Source organism: Rhipicephalus microplus, chromosome 1 (assembly GCF_043290135.1).
Source record: "Rhipicephalus microplus isolate Deutch F79 chromosome 1, USDA_Rmic, whole genome shotgun sequence".
NCBI classification, from domain to species: domain Eukaryota; kingdom Metazoa; phylum Arthropoda; class Arachnida; order Ixodida; family Ixodidae; genus Rhipicephalus; species Rhipicephalus microplus.
Genome location: NC_134700.1, coordinates 193,254,811 through 193,264,358, shown reverse-complemented (window position 1 = coordinate 193,264,358; position 9,548 = coordinate 193,254,811).

Sequence of the window (9,548 nt, the reverse complement as noted above, 5' to 3'; positions counted from 1 at the left end):
AGTTCACTGGACCAGCACTAACACCGCCAACCCGTGGCGCACCCTCGACAATCGCCCGATATGTTATGCTTGTCGATACCGCGGACACGTCGCAAGGTATTGCCACCGCCGGACGCATATCACCAATGAAAACCGCCGTGAGCCTTTCTTCCCGCTTGATTCCAACGCGCGATACGGTTCCTCCACTCCAATGCCAGCCCGCTACCAGGACGACCACCGCCCTCGGTCGGGACGTCTTCGCTCGCCCTCCCCACACCGCCGCTCGCCTTCTCCTATGCGTCGACAGCCCGCGCCTAACGAGGAGGAAAACTAGACGACGCAGTTTCGAGGCAAGAACTGCGCAAGTTTCGGTTTGCCCAAGTCCTCATTTGTCACCTACCAATGTTATTGATGTGTTCATCGAAAATATCCCTACTGTCGCTCTTGTAGATACCGGTGCAGCTGTTTCTGTTATAGACGCTGGATTTTGCCGCTCAACTCGTAAGGTTACGACGCCTTTCTCCGGATTATCGCTTCACACAGCCAGTGCTCAACCTGTTCAACCGACCGCAGTATGTACAGCCCGCGTGACAATTCAGGACGTTTTGTATACCATAGAGTTCGTGGTTCTTTCATCGTGCTCCCATAATATTATTTTGGGATGGGACTTTTTGCCGCGTCATAACGCCGTAATCGACTGTGCTAGGGCGGAGGTTGAATTTTGCTCACTGGATGACCAAGCATCCGTCGACTCCGAGTCTGCCGCTAAACTTGTCGTTAGCGATGACACCTACATCCCTCTATGTTCTTTTGCGTTCGTGCCAGTTTCATGCAGCGCCATATCTGACGGCATAGTCTTCTTCACACCATCTCCAATATTCGTCGCACGAAGAGCCTTCCCTTTGCCTTTTGCTGCTCTCGATCTTGTAGAAGGCTCAATCACAATGCCAATTTATAATCATGAGTCATCGTCTTTATCCCTACTTTGTCACGAGTGCCTTGGCCACGTCGAGACAATCAGTTCTTCCAGAATTATATCCGTCCCCGATGAGGTGCCTTCTACCTCCGTCTGTGAACTGGCTGTCGTCTCAGCGCCTGACTCAACGTCGGCAAACATATTTCAACCATTCATCGCTGCAGTTTTGACATCTTCGCAGCGTTCACAACTCCTCACCATTCTTGACAGCTACCGCCATTCTTTCGACCTTGAACAGCCATCTCTCAGCCGTGCCTTAGCAGTAGAACACCACATCGACACTGGGTCCCACTCACCGCTGCGACAGCGACCATATCGCGTGTCCGCTACAGAACGCCGCGTCATTGCTGACCAAGTAGACGACATGCTTCGCCGAGGCGTCATTCGACCTTCACAGAGCCCATGGGCGTCTCCGGTGGTTCTCTTCAAAAAGAAAGACGGTTCTATTCGTTTCTGTGTCGATTTCCGGCGATTGAAAAGATCACGCTGAAGGATGTCTATCCACTACCGCGCATCGACGATGCTTTGGACAGTTTGCAGGGTGCCGAGTTCTTTTCCTCGTTAGACTTGCGGTCAAGCTACTGGCAGGTGCCTATAGCGGAGGCCGATTGCCCCAAAACCGCTTTTCTCACGCCAGATGGTTTGTATGAATTCACTGTCATGCCATTCGGACTTTGCAATGCCCCTGCAACGTTCGAACGAATGATGTACAACATCCTGCGTGGACTAAAATGAAAGATATGCTTGTGTTCCCTCGATGATATCGTGGTCTTTGCCCCTAACTTTGACACACACTTACGTCGCCTTCAGCACGTCCTTACTTGCTTAACTCACGCCGGTTTGCAAATAAACCTCAAAAAATGTCGATTCGCCATGCGTCAACTGAACATTTTGGGCCACGTTGTTTCCAAGGAAGGCATCCTCCCGGATCCCGAGAAATTGCTAGCTGTTACGGCGTTTCCTAAACCTGCCACCATCAAAAAACTTCGAAGTTTCATCGGTTTGTGTTCGTATTACCGGTGATTCGTCCGAAACTTCACGTCTATTATATCACCTCTCACGCAACTTCTCAGTAGCTGTTAAGACCTCTTATCGTGGTCCCCTGCCTGCGACGAGGCTTTCACCACCTTGCGACGGCTTCTCACGACGCCACCCATTCTACGCCATTTCGATCCTCAAGCTCCAACTGAAATCCACACCGACGCCAGTGGTGTTGGCCTGGGTGCTGTGCTCGCACAGCGTAAACCGGAACATCAGGAATACGTCGTGGCATACGCTAGTCGCACAATTACAAGGCTGAGAGCAACTACAGCGTCACAGAAAAGGAGTGCTTGGCCATTGTGTGGGCCCTTGGAAAGTTTCGCTCATATCTATACGGTCGTTCTTTTGACGTCGCGACCGACCACCACGCGCTGTGCTGGCTTTCGACGTTAAAAGACCCATCTGGCCGCCTCGCTCGCTGGGCGTTGAAAATTCAAGATTACGACATACGCGTGGTTTATCGGTCAGGACGAAAGCATGCTGACGCCGACGCCCTTTCCCGTTCCCCCCTGTCCCAGAATGCCACAGCTGACTCCGCTTGCGATTCCACATTGTCATCGCTTGACTTTGACACCATTGCTATCGAACAACGCAATGACCCGTGGACTGCGTCTCTCCTCAATCATCTCTCCGACACTTCTGAACTCCCAAAGACGCGAACGCTTCGGCGCCATGTTCCACACTTCTCGATACGTGACACGCTTCTCTATCGACGTAACTACGCACCAGAGAGACGCAAGTGGCTGTTCGTCGTTCCACGAACCCTGAGGTTGCAGATTTGTTCCTCTTTCCACGCTGACCCACAATGTGGCCACGCAGGAGTCTTCAAGACCTACGAAAGGCTTCGATATCGCTACTACTGGCGTGGTATGTATACCTTCGTCCGCAACTTCGTCCGTTCTTGTGCCGAATGTCAGCGCCGAAAATCTCCACCACACGCCTCCGCCGGTGAACTGCAGTCTTTACCATGCCCTTCCCGACCCTTCGAACGGGTTGGAATAGATATTTATGGGCCACTTCCATTGACTCCGACTGGCAACAGGTGGATAATAGTTGCTATCGACCACCTAACGCGCTATGCTGAGACCGCTGCTCTTCAAACGGCTACAGCACAGGAGGTTGCCACTTTCCTACTGCATCATTTTGTGTTGCGTCATGGAGGCCCTCAAGAGCTCCTCAGTGACCGCGGCCGCGCCTTCTTGTCCGAGGTCATTGAAAAATTGCTCGTTGAGTGTGCTATTGTACATCGCATATGTACCGCTTCTCACCCTCAAACCAATGGGGCCACCGAGCGCTTTAATCGAACTCTCGGTGACATGCTATCTTTGTATGTGACGCCTGACCACTCTAACTGGGACTTAGTCCTCCCATTCATTACATACGCCTATAATACGGCAGCGCAAGCGACAACAGGCTTCTCCCCTTTTACCTCCTCTATGGCCGTCACCCACACCATTGACACCATTTTGCCTTATCGACCGGACGCGTCCGAGTGCCTGCCGATCTTGGACGCCGCCAGACACGCAGAAGAATGCCGCCAGTTAGCTCGTCGCTTTACCTGCGATGACCAAAACAGGCAAAAAGCAATTCATGATGCCCAGACCTCAACTCCCGTTTTTCTTCCGGGTGCTCTTGTGTGGCTGTCAGTGCCGCATCGCACACCTGGGCTCTCTTCCAAACTTCTGCCAAAGTACGATGGGCCATATCGTATTCTCGAACAAACTTCGCCAGTAAACTACCTCATTGAGCCTCTTATGCCACCATCAGCCTTGCGACGTCACAACCGCGAGGTTGTACACGCCCAGAGGCTCAAGCAGTACCACGGTTCAACGCCGCCTGCACAGGACTAAGTCGCCAGGATGGCTCCTTTTTTTCTCCGTGGGGCCATTGTAAAGAAGAGGAAGTACTCCGCCGCAGAGGCAGCAGCATCGAGTGTGCAGCAGTGGCTCGAGCTCAGAAATTGCGGCTGGTGCATCGCCTTCCAAGCCTTCCAAGCATCAACCTTTCTGCTTAATAAATCTACTTTATAATATAAGAACTTCGGGGTCGGAGTGGGGTTTCCACTCGGGTTGTTTGCATGGTAAGTGGGTGTTCTACCACCCACCCACGCGTCCTGGCGTCTTCTTGTGAATGCAGTCAAAACAACTTTATTTGCTTGCAAATGCAGTGAAAGTAAGTTTTATGCTTTACAAACACACTTGTCCTGTATAAATGCTTCACAAGACAACACGAAATATTGCAGTATTAAGGGGTGTTACAAGCGTAGGTTTCAATCAGGCGAAAGAACATTGCTTGATTGATTGCCCCTTTTATCCAGGCGCAACCCACCAAGGAAGATTGGCCATTCAACGACCGGCGTGTTGCTATGTAAAATAACTTGTTCATAATTTAAAATGCTCTACAACAGACAGTTTTGAAATCATTTGTTAAATTATTAGGCAAAAAAGAAAAAAAACAGAAATAATGTTTAATGAATAGACTTGATTTGATTACCCTTTGAATTCGATTCCCTTTAATAAGTAAAACAAAACTTACTGTTTATTTGAAAACCATGTTTGATTTCGAAGAACGTAGCAATCAATTCACCTCGTCTTTCGTAGGAAATGGCCTATGGCCTCAGAAACGTTCTTGTGGTCGAAATCCAGCAGGGTGTTCTAAAAAAAAACCGGAAGGAATAAATTTATTATCAACATTCAAACCGTTTCCTCCGGAAGTCTTTTCCTCTAAATGGGGATTATTCTTCACGTTAGAAAGAAATGATGCAGTGGTTCACTCTCATCGCAACGGAGGCATAAAGGTGACTGCACCAGACCAGACCTGTGTGGGTAAAAGTTCAGTGGGGATACTCGGGATCGCATTCTGGTGACGGCTTTTCTTGCCCTTATGGAGGAAAAGCATCAATTTTTGCAACAATAAAATAGGTGAAGGGACTCTGGAGCTCACGACACAGGCTTAGCGAAGTTGTCCAACGCGAAAAAATTTTCAACTTTCACCGCAGTTACAAACAATAATGTCGGCAAAATAGACATTAGAGAACCAGTGATGCAAGTGTGAGTGCATCCGCATATTAATTGAGAAGTACTCCATTGTGCGCTGGTGCCTATACCAAGAAAATAATACGTGTATATGTTGGAAAAGGGAATGAAATACTTTCAAAAAATTTGAAAAATTGATTGCAGTTAGTGGGGAACAAAAGGATACACTTTCCGTAAATATGACCACTTCTGATATTTGCAGAGATAATTTCCGTAAAGCAGTAATAATCGTGACTCATTCCGCATTTTAAGTAAGTGTGAAGTCGAGTGAACGAATTAAAAAAGACCAATCGAGAAATAATGATGCAATTCCCATTACTGCCTTCTCTTCACGAAATGAAGCATTAGTAGTTTTAAGTGCCCCCGTTTCTGGGCTTGACAAATGGTTTTCCAAAATACAATTGAAGTATCTTCTGTCCAAAATTACCAATTTTCGCAAAATATGTCGTAAAATTCAATTTACGAGCTGTGATGTTCCAATTGTTTGTGTGCGAAAATGGCCTGGGAGCATCGCAATTTTCACCAATGATGATTGAAAAATTGCGTTGGTTAAATATTTTAAATATATATAAGATATATGTGTGTGAAAAACATGTGAATAATATAATGATTTGATTGTTTGAAGCTAGACCCCTACCACAAAGGTGCAAACGTTACTGAGCCTATTCTGTGTGTCTCGTAGTAGGTGCATAGCAAATTCAAAGAGTTTCTTTTTATTTAAATAGAAAATAAACGAAGTTTTCATCACCTTTACTTGGCAACGCCTACGTCTTTCCGCTTGATTGTTACAAATAAATAAAATGAAAAAAATAGCCTGCATACATATATACCGTCCTACATGGGTGAGAGCAGAAGTTCTTTCATGGGCAAAACAAACAAGCAGTCACCACGCTCATTTTCAACTTTTGTCCGCTCAGTAGTGGTCAGAAATATTCGATTCTTCGAAGAAGTGGTGCAGTACCTTAATTGCTTTGCCATTCGTTTTCGATGGCATGGACCTAGTACATTATTCAAAGCAAATGGCCGCTCGATGGAGTTCCTGTTCTAGTCGCCTTCGGTGTGTGTCGTGTTGGAGTTCCTGTTCCAGTCGCCTTCGGTGTGTGTCGGTGTGTGTCGTGCGGCCACGACGACAGATATCTTCGTCGTTGTGGCCGCATAAACATGCTGACGATGTTGCACGCTGAAGAGGAAGTAGGAAGTGCATTGTGTAAGCAGTTCTGAGTCTTAGGCGATGTATGAGTGTGTCGATACACCTTGGGAGGTCGCGGTCTAATTGATATTGAAGATTAGGATCAATACCATATAGGATCGATTCCTTTGTTTTGTCTCTGAACCAGGTAGACAGGCATAATTCACGTTTTGTTGTTCTTAAAATTCTATTTACATCGTATGGAGATACCGAAATGAGGCACCTTTGCGTAGAATGATAAGCGGTTTTCACCAACTCATCTGCCATTTTATTTCTCTTAATTCCGAAAAGACTGGGAACCCACTGAAATTCCACTCGATGATACGACTTCGTAGCTTCTGAAAGCTTTTTTAGTATAGCGTATATTATACGCACATCAATATGTCTTGAAGTGGCACTTTTCACCCATGGGAGCGCTGTGATTGCCACTCATTTTCTTAGTGTCGTGGAAAGTTTAAGAACGCTTATGGCTAGCGAAATCGCTACGAGCTCCGACATTGTTGAAGAGGAGAGATGGCCCAACCGACATGCATATTCTTCGTGCAATTCCGGAATTATAAATGTTGCTCTCTCTTCGGTTAGTGTACACGTGAGTGTATTCTTGGTACCTGTCAAACAGATGATGTGATGCTAAATGCTGTGCGGCAACAATTGGCAATCTTTGCTGCGAAGTCCTTCTATTCACGTTTCAATAGTTGGTAGCTCAAGCAGCCATGGCGGGTAGTTTTGGTGCAGTGGCCAATGTGTCGACACAGTAAGCCGGGAAATGTACTTTTGGTACACATGGTGTATTTGCGCTCCGGCATGGTTCATGATGTTGGATATGAGCGGATTTGAAGTTAGTTGCGTGACTAGTCGAAACAGGTGCCGACATGTCTCCACAATTCTGATTACTATAAAGTTGGGTTCTCTTGCCTCTGCCAGTGTCAGAGAACTTGATGTTGCCTGTGGAACCCCCCGACATATGCGTAAGCTTTGTGCTTGTAACAGCTAAAGTCGGTGTAGAGACGTCTGGGAGATGTTGTGTAGAACTGGTGGAAAATAGGCAATTTTCTGTCGGATAAGTGCACAATGGACGTGGAGTAGAGACGCTGATGTACCGCCCCATTCTGTTCCCGCGATGCGACGTATAACATCCATGGTGCTGTTCACTTGATTATCTAGATCAGCAATATGCTGACTTCATCTGAGCTGGCTGTCTAAAGTAACACCAAGAAAGCCATGCTTTCATGCGATTACGATTCTCTGGCCATACACAAAAAGCTTCAGGTTTTACATTGTCTTTCTCGTGAACGGCAGAACTACCGATTTGGCGTGAGAAACCTGCATGCCTCGCACTTTGAGGTAATCATTTATTGCATTTAGTCCTTGCTGAAGCTGATGTTCAATCACTTCCAGTGATTTGTGAGATGTCCATATGCATAAGTTGTCTGCATACTTGGATATGTTCAAGGCTTCGGGCAGCACTTCTGGAAGACGTGCCATTGCAGCATTGAATAGAAGCAGACTTTGAACACTTCCTTGGGGTAGGCTTCTGATCATGTTGAAGCGATCACTGGGTCCATTATTGGTTGAAATGTATATTTCTCTGTTACGCAGAAAGTTGGCAAACCATGAAGAATACGACCATGAACCCCTAGTGAGGAAAGCCTGTACAACACAGAAAGGTGGCTCACAGAGTCGAATGCCTCCTTAATATCTATGAACGCCGCTACAGCCATTTTCCACAGCTCGTCTCATGTTCTGCAAGTGTAACGAAGTCGAAGACGCAGTCCATGGTGCATCGCCGTCGTCTGAAGCCAGCCATCAGTACTGGAAGAGAGTTGTTAGCTTCAATCCACCACTGTAATCTTCTGTCAACCATTTTTTCCATGATTGTAGATACACAGCTAGTGAGGCTGACTGGTCGAAATGAGTCGAGCGAAAGCAATGATTTACCGGGCTTCAGCAATGGGGCGATTCTCGCGACCTTCCAACGCATTGGAACGAACGCCTTCGTCTACATGTCGTTATATATCTGTATAAGAACTGGCATATCGTTGGGTTCTAGACTTTTTCAGAACACTGTACGATGCGTTTTCGGGACCGGTTGCTGTTCTTACGCGGGTTTGTTATAGAGCAGTACGCACCTCTAGAAGAAAATACGTGTTTTCCAGTTAAGTATGTGATCCAGCATATACATCTTAGATTTGCTGCCCTACAAAATTGGGCAGTGCAGTAGTGTAGTGAACTAATTGCCCAGTTCCAGTTAGCATTGTGCGAAACTTATTAGTAACATCACATTGGGAAGTCACGTTCGGATAATCAAAAGTCAATGCTCAGAATAGGTTTTCCTGGGAATAGGTTTTCCTGGGTTTTCCTGGATACAAACCAGTGAATGTTTGCCAGATTTTCGGAAGTGGAGTAAAATGCGTCAATCAAATGCAGAAATCCCGCCATTTTTTCCAACCTAACTCTTGCATGTGTCAGTTAGATTGAATTTGTGTAGCCTGACTCTCCTTGTAATCTTCTAGCATCCCAGTGCGGCGATAGCGACATTCTGCTCGTCTTCTAATCGCACGTAGGCGCTCATAGTCTGCACCTGCGCTGTAGTGGCCTCCTGGGACAGCTACAAACCTTGTCGCACGGGAGTAACTGCTTTTAATGCAGGACACAAATGTATCCAGTTCATTAACTCTTACCAAGTCACGTCCAGTATGTTCACGAAATAGTTTCCCCTCAAATAGATTTGAAGTAAATGTTGTCGTTTTCACTTGTATTATTGCGTGTTGCATGAGAACTGGGTAAACGCCACTCCCTCATGTTTTGAGGTGCGTAAATCAGTTCATATGTCATGCAATGTCATGGGGGTATAGCCAAATCTAGACAGCTGGCGTAATTATATCTTCTTAAAAACGTTACTTACCCGGCATTCAGTACAACAAGACCATATCGATCATTGGCTTTTTCAAGTGTTCTCCAACGTGAACCGGTATGTGTACTGCCCCACGTGGTATCATGCGCATTAAAGTCTACACAGATGAGGGTAGGTCCCTGGGCAGGACACAATAAATGAACTAGGGATGATTCAGAAATGCGTCTCGCTGGTTGGAAATAAACACAAATTACGGTGATCATAAGTTTCTGGAATTGAGTTACGCACCCTACAAATTCTGGCACGTCCGAGTCCAACGAGTATGAAAAAAAAGAGCGTATGTCGTGCCGTACACAATATCCTGCTCAAGACTGGATTTCTTCTTGGTGCATATGTGACAATTAGAGATCTTAAAGTCAGGGCCAACGTTGGTTTCATTTATACACAAAATGGGGAAGCTATACTGAGGAACCA